Below are 14,884 nucleotides of genomic sequence, written 5' to 3'. Positions count from 1 at the left end.
ATCTACATAAAGGTCCTAAGTACGATACAGCTCTGGTAACCACAACATGGTTGCCGCAGCAATAACAGCTGGATCTTCTTCTACATGGTCTATTTTGATTGGTAACTTGTTGCCCCCCCCCCGTTGTCGATAGCTTTTTCTATATATTTTTTACCTAACGCTGTTTGCCCCTACTATTTTCTGCAGGAGGAGGTGGTGGATATACATAACACTTGATATTTCCACCCATTAATGGGACTGGTTTTCAAATCCTGTGAAACATGGACCTGGCCCCTCTTTATGCCTCATATATCACCGTAAGGGAAGTTATTTTGATTTCCCCTCCCCCCTCTAACAAAGCCATCCTCGATTTAATTAAAGAACATATCTTGCCTTCTCAACTGGATTTGCCTTTGACTGTTGCCTATGGCTATCTAGAGTTCTATTGCCTTAGGAATCAAGCATGGACAGATAATAGATAGACATATATATCAACAAATGAACTACCATCATTTTTATACAATCCTAATAAGGGGGTTTAATGCCAGAATTGCCTTCGCTCAATTGGACTATCTGTCTTGGCTTTTCTACAATTAGCCATGACTTGATGCCCACAAATATTCAGTTTCAATTCACCTATTTAATTCGCCTTTGCCACCATATGTTGTAAAGTAAGGTTGTTCTGTGAGATGCGCGATCTCTATTGTCGCTAAAGGTTATGAAGTTATTAAATTCTTAATAACAATGGATAGTATCTTGGTATCGAGGCTGCCTAAACTAATTAGAAGGAGACGTAACCTTGTTGAGTTTTTGAGAAAAAGAAACAGGTTAAATATTGATTAAATTTATTTGGTTCTAAGCATACAAATGGTGCAGGATTTGACTCAAACTACTAGTAATTACAAGAAAGTAACTGCAGGTAATTAGTGCATAAAATAATAATAAAGTCATATACCCCTTACCATGCCTAAATAATCCAAATTCCAATGATTGATGAAAAAATCAAAGATTAAGAAGCAGAAGTAGACCCGCCTATCTTAAAAGTGGAGCATAAATACTTTATGCCGTGGCTACACTTCGTGTTGTTTTGAACTTTATAACACAGTGGTAAAATTTTCGAAGATCTGGAGATATAGCCAGATGGCATAATAGTAATATGTTGTACTGGCATGTTAATAAATTGAGAGGCAATAGTCAGTCTGGACCTGTCCCAGTTAAAGATAAGAACGGGACCAAAATTAGTGATAAGAGAGATGGGTGTAAGATTTAAAAAATGTGCTAAACCGTGGTAGAATTACAAGGAAAGATAAAGAAAAGAATGAAAAGGGTGTGATAGTTTGGATTTGAAGGGGGATTTGTTTTGTTAGGAAGAATTAGTGACAGTACTAAAAGGATTGATGTTGATAGTGTGGTAAATGAGCTTCTCAAATATGATGGTTATGAGGTCAGTCATAAGCTATTGAAGATTATGAATATGATTCTTGAACATGGGGAAGGACCTGGCGATTTTGGGAAAAACTCCGATGAAACCCCTCTGTAAGAAAGGTGATAAGAGTGAGCGTGGTAATTGTTGAGGCATTAGCTTGGTTTCTGTAGGTAACAAATATTTAGTATGATCGTACTTTTTAGGTCTTGAGGGAAGAACAGTTTGGTTTAAGGAAGGATAGAGGGTGTGTCGACAAAATTTCCACTCTTGTATTAATAATTGAGAAGTATCTGAGTCATCAAACACCTCGAGTCCTCAATTTCATAGATTATGGGTAAGGTTTGATTCAGCTGATCTTTTATTTATACACATTAAAATGATTAGTCCTATTTACGAAAATAACTTTGCTGCAGTCAAGGTAGGAAATTAGGTAAGCAGCTGATTTTGTATATAATGAGTAATTAAGCAGGGTTGCGTTCTATCTCCATTTACTTGGACCATTTTGATGGACTTCGTCTAAAGAAGCACAGCAAGGGCAACGGGAGAACATGGAATCAATTAGGGGATTAAAACTTTCTGGGCTTAGATTAAGCCTCGGCACTGTTTCTGTTTTTGTCTAAACTATTTCTGTTTTTCAAAAAAAGAACAGAACAGAACAGAAACAGGTCATCTGTTTTTTTCCGACCTGTTTCTGTTCTATTTTGTCTTAGTGTGTGTTTTTTTCCATTTCTGTTTTCTGTAATTTTCATTTTACTGAGCGCTTGCCTTTGCACTATTGTCTAGCGGATGAAGGTCAGTGAAATTTTGCGCTGCTCTCTGACGGCAAACGGTCCAAGAGTTTGGATAACACAAAAAGAAAATGAAAAGAAACAAAGTCAGGGGTGATCTTGAATAACAAGGAATAAACAATCCAGGGAGGCAAAGGTTGAGCCTAAGCTTGAATTTGCATTGTCGTGAATAAACTCAGGTAATCCGAAAAGGTTAGCCAACCCAGGTCTGAAGTGACTTGAACCTAAAACCATAGAACTGCCTTAAATAGTTCTTTTTACATTCATAAAACAAAAATTCATAGTAAAGCTGCGAGACCACTCTCCCCCCAAAATATGTTTTCTTCTAAGTGATTAATGCCTGAGCAGGTATCTATAAGAAGACAAAAGATCGACTTATTTAGGTGCTTTTCTTTTGTTCTGTTTTTTTACAATTTTAACACATTTTGAATGTTTCCACTAAAAAAAAGCCTTGAAGTACACTATTAGAACCGCCTTGTCCGAAACCGATGTGTAGGAAACTTACCGCCCCTTGGCTTGAAAAACAAGGCAAATATATTGACTTCAAAATCAAGAAAAGTAGCTGCAACCACGATATTCTTCATATGCGGCATCTGTTCTTCTTTTTACAGATAGCTTGGCACTGGAACATTGTAGAGAGCTGTCTAATAGCTCGTTTTAAAGGCAATTGATGGATTGAAAGCCTTTTGTAACTAAAACAATTGTTTTTAAAATATAATAAATTTTTAGCGAAAAACTGCATTTTTCTATTGCACTGTAGTAACTTTTGTTCTTATAGCATTAGGAATTTGTCACCTCTATGTGCTTTTGCAATTATAATAAAGAACGAACTATTGCCTACACTAACTTATATAGGCAACTTAACTACAGTATAGGCTTGTACAGTTATATTTAAAGTCAATATATTAAAACTCCCTCGAAAGGGGAATCAAACCCCGGTCACTCGCGTTGCGAGCGGGTATGCTTACCATTGTACCATCGAAGACGTATGAAAAATATGTTACATACAAGACATGATAGTAAATTCGCTAATACACTAAGAAAATTATAAAAGGAATCGCTTTGGTTAATTATAAATGGGGATTGCGTAAGTTTCATCGTTTCCATGGCTTTAGAGATGGCTGAAACCTAGTAAAGAACAAACCATTGCAAGTATTGGGTTTAGTTTGGTGCTTAATTCTCTGAAGTTCGTCTCTTACTATTCCAAATAAGAAAAAGCTATAGTCTTTTTCCTGTTTGTAATTTTATATTGAATCCGGTTTTATATTAAAGAACGAACTACCTATCTATATAAAAATAGGTTGTTTGTCTGTCTGTCGACTGACGTCATTATAAGGATTAAGCTGTATGTCGTCATAAAGTTAGTTGTCGTCATGTTTGTTATGACGATGCTTAGTATATTACGTCATTATAAGTATTTAAGAAAAATAAGTTGTTTGTTTGTGTGTCTGTCTGTCTGTCAGCATCTGACATCTGAACTATTTCATCATATACCAATTCAAAAACGAATGTATTCAAGCCGAAGTAGCTGATTTGGTAAAGCGTTATGTTCCAGATTCTAGGTCCGAGAGGTTCCAGGTTCGAACCTTGGCCTTAGCATTAATACAAAAGAAGAAAAAAAAGCTAAAAAAATTAAAAACTACAAAAAAAACTAAAAAGAAAATACTAAAAAAACTAAAACAGCTAAAAAATAAAAAAATAAAAAAAGGTAAAAAACTAAAAAAGAAAAAAAAACTAGAAAAAAGGTAAAAACTACAAAAAAACTAAAAAGAAAAAAAAACTAATAAAAAACTAAAAAAACTAAAAAGAAAAAAAGGAAAAAAACAAAAAAATTATTTCATCATATACCAATTCAAAAACGAAAGTATATACAGACCGGGACACCGGGATACAAATGACGACCGGGACACCGGGAATGTGACTGACGAAATTACAGACTGGGACACAAATGACGACCAGGACACAGGGAATATAAATGACGACCGGGACACTTAAAGAGATATTACAGACTGGGACATCGGGACACAAATAACGACCGGGGCACAGGGAATATAAATGACGACTGGGACACAACTGCAACGGGGACGCCGGGGGCACAGGGGGGATATATAAATGACGATGGCGACACAGGGAATGTTTGATTAGCAATCACCATCAACAAAGCTCAAGGACAATCATTAGAATAATGAGGTATAGATCTGAATACGGATTGTTTTTCCCATGGACAGTTATATGTTGCATGTTCAATAGTCGGTAAACCTGACAATCTATTTATATGTACAGACAATGGGACAGCGAAGAATGTTGTATATTCGCAAGTTTTACGTAGTTAAAAACATATATATATATATATATATATATATATATATATATATATATATATATATATATATATATATATATATATATATATATATAGATATATATATATATATCTTCTATATATATAAAAATAAGTTGTCTGTCTGTCTGTGGATCAGGTGACGTCATGTTTCTGTGTTGACTGACGTCATGAAATTAGTTGTCGTCATTTTTGCTTTGACGGTGACGTCATTAACGGTATTTAAGACATTTGTTCACGGAAAAATGTTTAATTGTAAAATGACTGAAGAACCTACAATGGCAACAGCCGAGGAAGCTGCTCAAAGAGTTTATGCCAAAAAACTTGCTGCTGATAGAGAAAGTAAGAAAAGAAAGCGTTCCGAGGAATCACAAGAACAGCAAGAAAACAGTCTTGCGGCTAAAGAACGCAAAACCGCGCAGTTAGATGAAAATCCACCTGGACAGCGAGAGTCAAAACATATCAAAACTGAAAATGATAGCGATGATGATTGGGTTTGGGATTTTGACTTGGATAAGGTCATCAATGCCTACCAGATTTAAGTTAAAAAAACAAAGGTTCGTCGATATGTACTTCATAGTGACGCTGAAAAATAAAGAAGGAAAAGAAAACTGAAAAAAGGTAAAAAACTAAAAAAAAAACTAAAAAGAAAAAACACTCAAAGAGAAATTACAGACCGGGACACAAATGACGACCGAGACAGAGGGAATATAAGTGACGACCGGGAACCTCAAAGAGAAATTACAGACTGGGACACCCGGACACAAATCACGACCGGGACACAGGGAATATAAATGACGACCGGGACACAGGGACACAACTACAACGGGGACGCCGGGGGCACAGGCGGGATATATAAATGACGACCGGGACACAGGGATTGTTCGAATAGAAATTACAGACCGGGACACCGGGACACAAATGACGACCGGGACACCGGGACACAGGGAATATAAATGACGACCGGGGCACTCAAAGAGAAATTACAAACTGGGACACCGGGACACAAATGACGACCGGGACACAGGGAATATAAATGACGACCGGGACACAGGGACACATCATTAGAATAATGAGGTATAGATCTGAATACGGATTGTTTTTCCCATGGACAATTATATGTTGCATGTTCAAGAGTCAGTAAACCTGACAATCTATTTATATGCACAGACAATGGGACAGCGAAGAATGTTGTATATTCGCATGTTTTACGTAGTTAAAAACATATATTTATATCTATCTCTATTCACAGGTGGGACACAGGGACACAACTACAATGGCGCGTAACTAATATGGCGCGTAACGACTTACGCGCGCGGGGGGGCTTGGGGGGGGGGCGCGAAGCGCCCCACCAACTAGGTGTTGGGGTGGCGCGAAGCGCCACCCCAACAGCTAGTATATGTATAAAAATAAGTTGTCTGTGTGTGTGTGTCGAGTGACGTCATGTTTGTGTGTCGACTGACGTCATGTTTGTCGACTGACGTCATTATAAGGATTGAGCTGTATGCGTCATGAAGTTGTTTGTCGACTGACGTCATGTTTGTCAACTGATGAAATTACATACCGGGACACAAATGACGACCGAGACACAGGGAATATAAATGACGACCGGGAACCTCAAAGAGAAATTACAGACTGGGACACCCGGACACAAATCACGACCGGGACACAGGGAATATAAATGACGACCGGGACATAGGGACACAACTACAATGGGGACGCCAGGGGCACAGGCGGGATACATAAATGACGACCGGGACACAGGGATTATTCGAATAGAAATTACAGACCGGGACACAGATGACGACCGGGACACAGGGAATATAAATGATGACCGGGACGCTCAAAGAGAAATTACAAACTGATATACCGGGACACAAATGACGACCGGGACACAGGGAATATAAATGACGACCAGGACACAGGGACACATCATTAGAATAATGAGGTATAGATCTGAATACGGATTGTTTTTCCCATGGACAATTATGTGTTGCATGTTCAAGAGTAAGTAAACCTGACAATCTATTTATATGCACAGACAATGGGACAGCGAAGAATGTTGTATATTCGCATGTTTTACGTAGTTAAAAACATATATATATATATATATATATATATATATATATATATATATATATATATATATATATATATATATATATATATCTATTCACAGATGGGACACAACTACAATGGCGCGTAACTAATATGGCGCGTAACGACTTGCGCGCGTGGGGGGGGGGGGCTTGGGGGGGCGTGAAGCGCCCCACCAACTAGGTGTTGGGGTGGCGCTTCGCGCCACCCCAACAGCTAGTATATATATATATATATATATATATATATATATATATATATATATATATATATATATATATATATATATATATATATATATATATATATATACACTAGCTGTTGGGGTGGCGCTTCGCGCCACCCCAACACCTAGTTGGTGGGGGCGCTTCGCGCCCCCCCCCCAAGCCCCCCCGCGCGCGTAAGTCGTTACGCGCCATATTAGTTACGCGCCATTGTAGTTGTGTCCCTATGTCCCACCTGTGAATATAGATAGATATATATATATATATATATATATATATATATATATATATATATATATATATATATATATATATATATATATATATATATATATATATATATATATGTTTTTAACTACGTAAAACTTGCGAATATACAACATTCTTTGCTGTCCCATTGTCTGTGCATATAAATAGATTGTCAGGTTTACCGACTCTTGAACATGCAACATATAATGGTCCATGGGAAAACAATCCGTATTCAGATCTATACCTCATGATTCTAATGATTGCCCTTGAGCTTTGTTGATGGTGATTGCTAATTGACGATTCCCTGTGTCGCCGTCGTCATTTATATATCCCCGTGTGCCCCCCGGTGTCCCGGTCGTCATTTATATTCCATGTGTTCCGGTCGTCATTTATGTCCCGGTGTCCCAGTCTGTGAATTCTCTTTGAGGGTCCCGGGCGTCATTGATATTCCTTGTGTCCCGGTGTCCCGGTCGTCATTCGTGTCCCGGTGTCCCAGTCTGTATATACATTCGTTTTTGAATTCGTCTTTTTTTAGGTTTTAGTTTTCTGCCTTTTTTTTAGTTTTTTTTTAGTTATACCTCATGATTCTAATGATTGCCCTTGAGCTTTGTTGATGGTGATTGCTAATCGAACATTCTCTGTGTCCCCATCGTCATTTATATATCCCCCTGTGCCCCCCCCCCGGCGTCCCCGTTGTAGTTGTGTCCCTGTGTCCCGGTCGTCATTTGTATTCCGGTGTCCCAGTCTGTATATACATTCGTTTTTGAAATGGTAAATGATGAAATAAATTTTGTATTTTTCCCCTTTTTTTCTTTTTAGTTTTTTTTTGGTTTTTACATTTTTTTAGTTTTTTTAGTTTTTTTTTCTTTTTTCTTTTTAGTTTTTTTTTTATTTTTTTAGTTTTGTTTTTCTCCTTTATTTTTCTTTTTGTTTCCTTATTTTAGTTTTTTAACATGACGTCAGTCATGTAGACACAGAAACATGACGTCACCTTATCCACAGACAGACAGACAGACAACTTATTTTTACATATATAGATATATATATATATATACATATATATATATATATATATATATATATATATATATGCCCCCACCAACTAGGTGTTGGGGTGGTGCGAAGCGCCACCCCTACATGTTTACCATAAACATATATATATATATATATATATATATATATATATATATATATATATATATATATATATATATATATATATATATATATATATATATGCCCCCACCAACTAGGTGTTAGGTGGTGCGAAGCGCCACCCCTACATGTTTACCATAAACAATATATATATATATATATATATATATATATATATATATATATATATATATATATATATATATATATATATATATATATATATATATATATATATATATATATATATATATATATATATATATATATATATATATATATATATATATATATATATGTTTTTAACTACGTAAAACATGCGAATATACAACATTCTTCGCTGTCCCATTGTCTGTGCACATAAATAGATTGTCAGGTTTACTGACTCTTGAACATGCAACACATAATTGTCCATGGGAAAAACAATCCGTATTCAGATCTATACCTCATTATTCTAATGATGTGTCCCAGCTAGTAGTCTATAGTAATTTAACTATAAGGTTAACCATTAGAATTAATAAAGGGGATTATGTAACTTTTATTGGTATCGTGGCTGTTTATAGTAAAAACGAACTCTAGTCCATAAGAACTTTTCTGGCATAGACTTTGCTGTTTTATCCGGATTGTAGCGGTAGCTAGCAACCTACATTGGCTTGAACAACAAAGAAAATATATTGGCTTGAAAATCAAGAAAAGTGGCCGCAACCACCGTATTACAACGCATAAATGGCATCTTATCAAGAGGTACGTCCTTCAAGGCAGAAAAAGAAACTTCTGAAAATTAAAGCAGATATGAGAGAGGCCAGAATAGTTTCGTTGACCTTTGACTGCTGGTCATATGCACAAGGGGGTGCCTGGCGTCAACTGTGTATATTAAGCAAATAAGCAGATAATGGGCCTTCCAGAGTTGTATTTTACCCTTCCGGTGCTTGGAAGTTTGACACACAACTGAAAATACACTTGCAGCTATCAGAATGACCATGAAAAAACATGCAATTGAAGACAAAGTATTTTGTGTAGTATCTGACTCTGATTCAAATGTTAAAGCACGCTACCTTAAGGTCTTCATCCTTTGGTCATTGCCTTCATCTTTGTGTGATCAATGCTCTCAAGCTCTTGGAAGGAATTGACATAGAGCAAGTAGTGGAATCTGAATCTGGTGACAATGGAGACTCTCGTTAAGAGCAAGAGCTTGGTGCAGTTGTAGATGACCTACTCGATGGCATAGATAAAGATATTGCTAACACCACACCTGAAATGGATGATCCTGACGAGTCGGATGAAGAAAGTGGGCCTGATAATTGGACTGAAACTACCTCTTATTCTGGAGGCAACAGTACAGACGTAGTGTCTGTGTCAATAAATGCTGCGCTGTAGAAGTTGCTTAAGCCCTGAAGTTACTGAAAATATTGAATGTCAATCATGACATATTTGAAGGTTTTTACGAAGACATACGGCTGAGTAGTCATATACTTAATGTCATGAGGTTTCACTGGAAAAGCACACAAACCGTGATTCGTTCCTCCCTCTAGAGAAAGTTCGCCCTTTAGAAATTTAATGACCTTAGTGTTTGAGATATTAAGGCAGAGAACTGGAACTGGCAGAGCAGGAATTATAGATTCTTCAGAGCACATCTAGTTATTTATGAATTTTGGAAAGGCAGCTAAAATTGCCAGTAGATCTATCCATCCAATATCGAGCAAAGACTATATGCTGATAAAGGGATGGTAAGCTTCTGGAAGGTAAGGTCGACTAACCAGTTCAAAAATTCTCTCAAGGATCAGCTCTTATTCAAGTTGATGAAGTACTTCGTCCACAATCCTAAATTCCAATTGAAGCTTTATCCATTTGGTAGGGAGAGTGGCGGCTAGGCAGTCACTCACAAACATACTCAGCAGCTCATCCAAGCTAGCTTGTTTAGGTAAGCATGGAAATATTGAAGAACCAAAGAGTCTGAGTGAAGTTGGTGACTACTATTTTTGGTTTTAAACAAAACAGGACTACCACCCTCTGCCCAAAGATCAGATATTACAGCAGGTCAGAATCCAAAAAACAGAGTCGAAGCCTATGAAGAGAGAGTTCTCGTCTATCTTGTTGAGTGCCACCAAAATGGCCAGTCGGTAATTAACTTTTTTTATTTAGTTAGCCCTCGGAACTAATGCTTTGTCAGCTAAGAAGAAGCTCTAGTCTAACTCCAAGACATCCTTCAGAGATTGAGAGCCTAAGACTCAATATTTACTTTAAAGTTGGCCCAAAACTGAGCAAGAAGCTTGCAGTACCATTAACTGAGATCTTTGAACAAAATAAGTAAGGTCAGGGAGTTTGCAAAGAAGTGAAAAGGGGTTTACAGTACCAGTCAGTACACAAGGTGGCTCTAATGATTTATCAGTGTCCGTGTTTAACGAATTTTAGACATCATGGATACAGCAGTAGCTACAACCTAGTAATGAGCGAATCTTTGCCTATAGTAAATGAAAATAAAAAATGTGTTTTTAGAAAAACAATATTCAGAAACTTATTTGATGCTAATTCAGAAATGCTAACAATTACTACATTAAATTTCAATGTAAATCTGGAGCACGAGAAAAAATTTCCCTTGTTTTCGAGAAAAGGCCCGAAACCTCAGTAAAATAGCGTTGGATTGAAATAAAAAGAACACCACTGAAATCGCCATGATCTTAAACATCTATCTGGAGGAATACAGTCCCTTGCCCTAAAAACCAAAGCATGTTTTATCTTTAGCATGATTAGCACAGATTTGTGCTAGCCATGTTTCCCTGAAGCGCCCACAGGTCACTGGATGGTCGTAGAAAACAATTGAGGACTGTTTCGAAAAATTTCATTGATAGTTAGTGCCTTTTTTAAAATTGAGATGAACAGCCCCAGTCTAGAGTGTTCTTTTTAAACTTCCGCTCAGCCACTTACCAGACTTGTTGTTCTTTTAGTTGAGTGATCCGTTTGACTTTTAAATCCAGAATCACATCCCGACTTTAAATCCAGAATCACAGAATATGCTTTCGATCATCTCGTGGTCTCTGTCGCGAGTTTACCCAGTGACCAGGCATTTAGTATGGCTTGCTACTTTGTTCGCAAGCAATGTGTTAGTACAACTGACAGAACCCTTGAAAAAAGAATATTTCTAAGTGACAAGTTCATAGTTTGAACTTGATAATTAGGAAAAAGTTTGAATCTCAAAACTGAATGGATAAAAAATGTATTGATCGTAGTGTAAAGTGAAAGTTAGTTGTGAATCATAGTGGAGTTTGTTTTCTATTTTATTCAAAAATTCGGTGCTTTTGTATTTGAAAGAAAAGTTAATTGTGTTGCGAGAGCAACACTTTAGTTTTGTCCCGTTTTTTTTTTCCTATGCCGCCGATCTCAGCTTATTCCTGGGAACTGGTAAGGGTGTAACCTGTGTGGTTTTTACGAGAAGTGTGGACCTCAGGCCGGATTGATGAATATGACATTACATTTTGGAAAGCTCCGCAGAACTCTTGCCTGGGGCCAAAAAGGATGGTTTTTGCTTGTCCACGAGCCAGAGCCTATGGTGTGCGAAGTGAAGTGGAGTTATATAGCCTATGTCAGAGAGGAGTATCTGAAGTTGTGCAGCCAAGCTTTCGTTTCATCAAAGCATGTTTCTGCTTTCGAGTGGAAAGGTCCGTTCTAGCAGGCAAGCAGGCAGGCACCACTTTCAAATTGAAGATGGACTAAAATCTATAAGCGTTAAATATATTTGGCAGTTACCTGGCCCCATAGCAAATATATCTTCTTTGAATGATAAATAGAAAAATTTACAGAAGCAAAAATGTGACATTTTCCCACGGATCCGAAAGTGCTGCCATCTATTGTTTCTACCCATTTCTGCTCGTGATTTCAACTGAGTTTGTAATACGGTTTTTCGGACTTGGGATTGCGGTAGAGAAATGGTATCAGATGTACCTAATAAACTTTAAAAGTTCTCTCATTGCTAAAGAAATTAGAGCTTATCCTTTGCTCCTTTCTAAGTTGTGACGTTAGAAAGTCGGCCTACGGCAAAAAAAAAACAACTTTTGAACTAAGACAGATAGAATTTTTTTTTTGACGGCAATCGATAGCTCTTGATGAGCTGATCAAAGAATATGACATCCATTTTTTGGTCCAAAAATTTCTTCATGAGGTATACCAGTTTGAAAATTTCAAGAGGGTTGACAACTTCAGAAGTAAAATACACACTGAAACGAAATCTTGGCCGATACAAATTGTGAGAAATATAGAGGATTTGTAAGCAACGGTCAGCTATTAGGTAATAATCACCTCGGCAATGAGGGGCTAGCAACTTTTACTAGTTGGTGTATCTATTATTTGTTTCCAGTGTATTTGATGGTTAAACCAATTTGGTTCCAGTGGTAAGACATGTTGGGGACTTGTAAGTAATAATCTGCTCTTAGAATACATTCAACTTCTGCGATGAGGGGTTTGCAAGTATGCTAGTTGGTGTACCCGTTTATTTGTTTCCGGTGAACTTGATGCCTATCACAGGAGAGGGATTTATAAGTAAGAATTGGTTCATTTTGGGTGAGAAACTGCTGTTATCTCATAATCATCTTCGGCAATGAGGGGTTTGCCACTTTTAGTAGGGGCTTTTTAGTAGGGGATTAGTAAGGAATTTGTAAGTAATAATCGGCAGTTGGGCCACAATCATCCTCAGCCATGAGGGGTTTGCAACTTTTTCTAGTTGGTGTACCCATTTATTTGTTTCCGGTGAACTTGATGTCTATCACGGGAGAGGGACTTGTAAGTAAGAATCTGTTCACTTCGAGCTAGAAATTTGTGCAAATTGGTGCACATTGTATTCGATCTCTTTAAATCTGACAGAATTAAGTGTTTACGCAACGGGTACAAACGATAACGTAAAACAATGAGGTAGTTTCGTAATAATTAGTGTCACCTATGGTATTTTAATCCTGAAAAGTTACGGATAGCTTTATAATACCAACTAGATTATATAAGATATTGTTCCAAGTTTTCATCCGTCACGATGTCTATGATTGAAAAGGATAAAGTTCAACTGGCTGCAAAGTCAATTTAGTCCCTTCTTTCGATATTATTTTGTGTTGTTGTTTTTTCAACGCTGAGAAATAGCCTTTGGTCATGTGATAACTGATTGCGTTCTTGTTTGAACATGCCATTTTAAAAACTTCGATAGGCTGACAACTCAATCATTTAACCGATAGTGAAGAAACAAGAACAAACGATGAGATAGTTTCATAATAATTAATAAAGTGTCATCTACGGTATTTTGATCTTGAAAAGTTAGGGATAGCCTTATAATACCAACTAGATTATATAAGATATTGTTCCGAGTTTTCATCCGTGACGATGTCTACGATTGAAAAGAATAAATTTCAACTGGCTGCAAAGTCAATTTAGTCCCTTCTTTCGATACTATTTTGTTGTTGTTTTTTTAACGCTGAGGAATAGCCTTTGATCATGTTATTACTGATCAATAGCGAAGAAACAATTCCAAAGTGCTGCTCTCGCAACACTTTAGTCGGCGAAGCCGGACAAAGGTTGCCGCAGCACTTCATGTTGCCCGGGCAACGTTAGTCAAGTTTCTTTTATTTTATGCTACGTTGTTCATCATCATCAAGTGGCAAGACCGAAATCGTGCAGTGCTCCAGTCCTCTAATAGGTTTTCGAATCACACGTACAGTCGGGGTCGTATCGTACCGTATGTGGCTGCAGTCGATTAAAAAAAAGAGATAGATTAGTGGATTTGGGATGGTTTCCAGGCGGTTTTTTTTCGCTTGCTTGAGAATTTTAGCGCATAATTTTGCCCAGGATAGATGACAGAGTGCGACATCCTAAAAAAGGAAGATCAGCGAAAACAAAAAACAACTGTTATTCTTATGGAAATAGCTGTTTTTCCAAAAAAAGAATGGGAAGAAGAAACAAGCCTTCTGTTTTTAAAGGACCTGCTTCTGTTTATTTTTTTTTTGTTTTTCATCTGCTTTTTTTCCGTTTCTATTATTCTGAAAAAATAGTAACAGTGCCGAGGCTTAACTTAAATTATGCTGATTACTTAAGCATCTTAGATGAAAGTTTTAGCAAAATGAATGAATTTTTAGAGGTTTTGCTCTTTCAGGGTGCAAGATTTTGTTTGAGAATTAATGTTAAGTCGCGAAGGCTAGGAATAAGTGAAGATGAAAAGGTAATGCTGGGTAACGAAAAGATCAGGCAAGGGGGGAGCTTCACTTACCTAGGTAGTATTATTAGTAAAGACGGTGGGTGCAGTAAAGGAGTTAAAAGTAGAATAGCCGAGGCCCAGGGTATTTTCTCACAGATGAAAAAAGTTTAGAAGAAAAGTCTACGAACTGAGATTAAAATATTGGAAGCTACAGTGATGACAGTGGTCTAGTATAGTTGTTAAGCATGGGCACTCCGACAAACGGAGGCAAATTTGCTAGAAGTTTTCCAAAGAAATTACCTGCGGATTGTTTTTGTACTCGACTGACTAACCGTATCTAAAACAATGGGCTATACAAAAAGTGTGGTTTAGTCCCGATTTCTGACAGAAAAATTGAGATAGCAAGGGCACTTTTTGCAGATGAAAGATAACAGATTGCCAAAGATTTTCTTTTTCGGC

This window comes from Artemia franciscana, chromosome 1, assembly GCF_032884065.1.
Source record: "Artemia franciscana chromosome 1, ASM3288406v1, whole genome shotgun sequence".
NCBI lineage: Eukaryota > Metazoa > Arthropoda > Branchiopoda > Anostraca > Artemiidae > Artemia > Artemia franciscana.
This window is presented reverse-complemented; position numbering follows the sequence as displayed.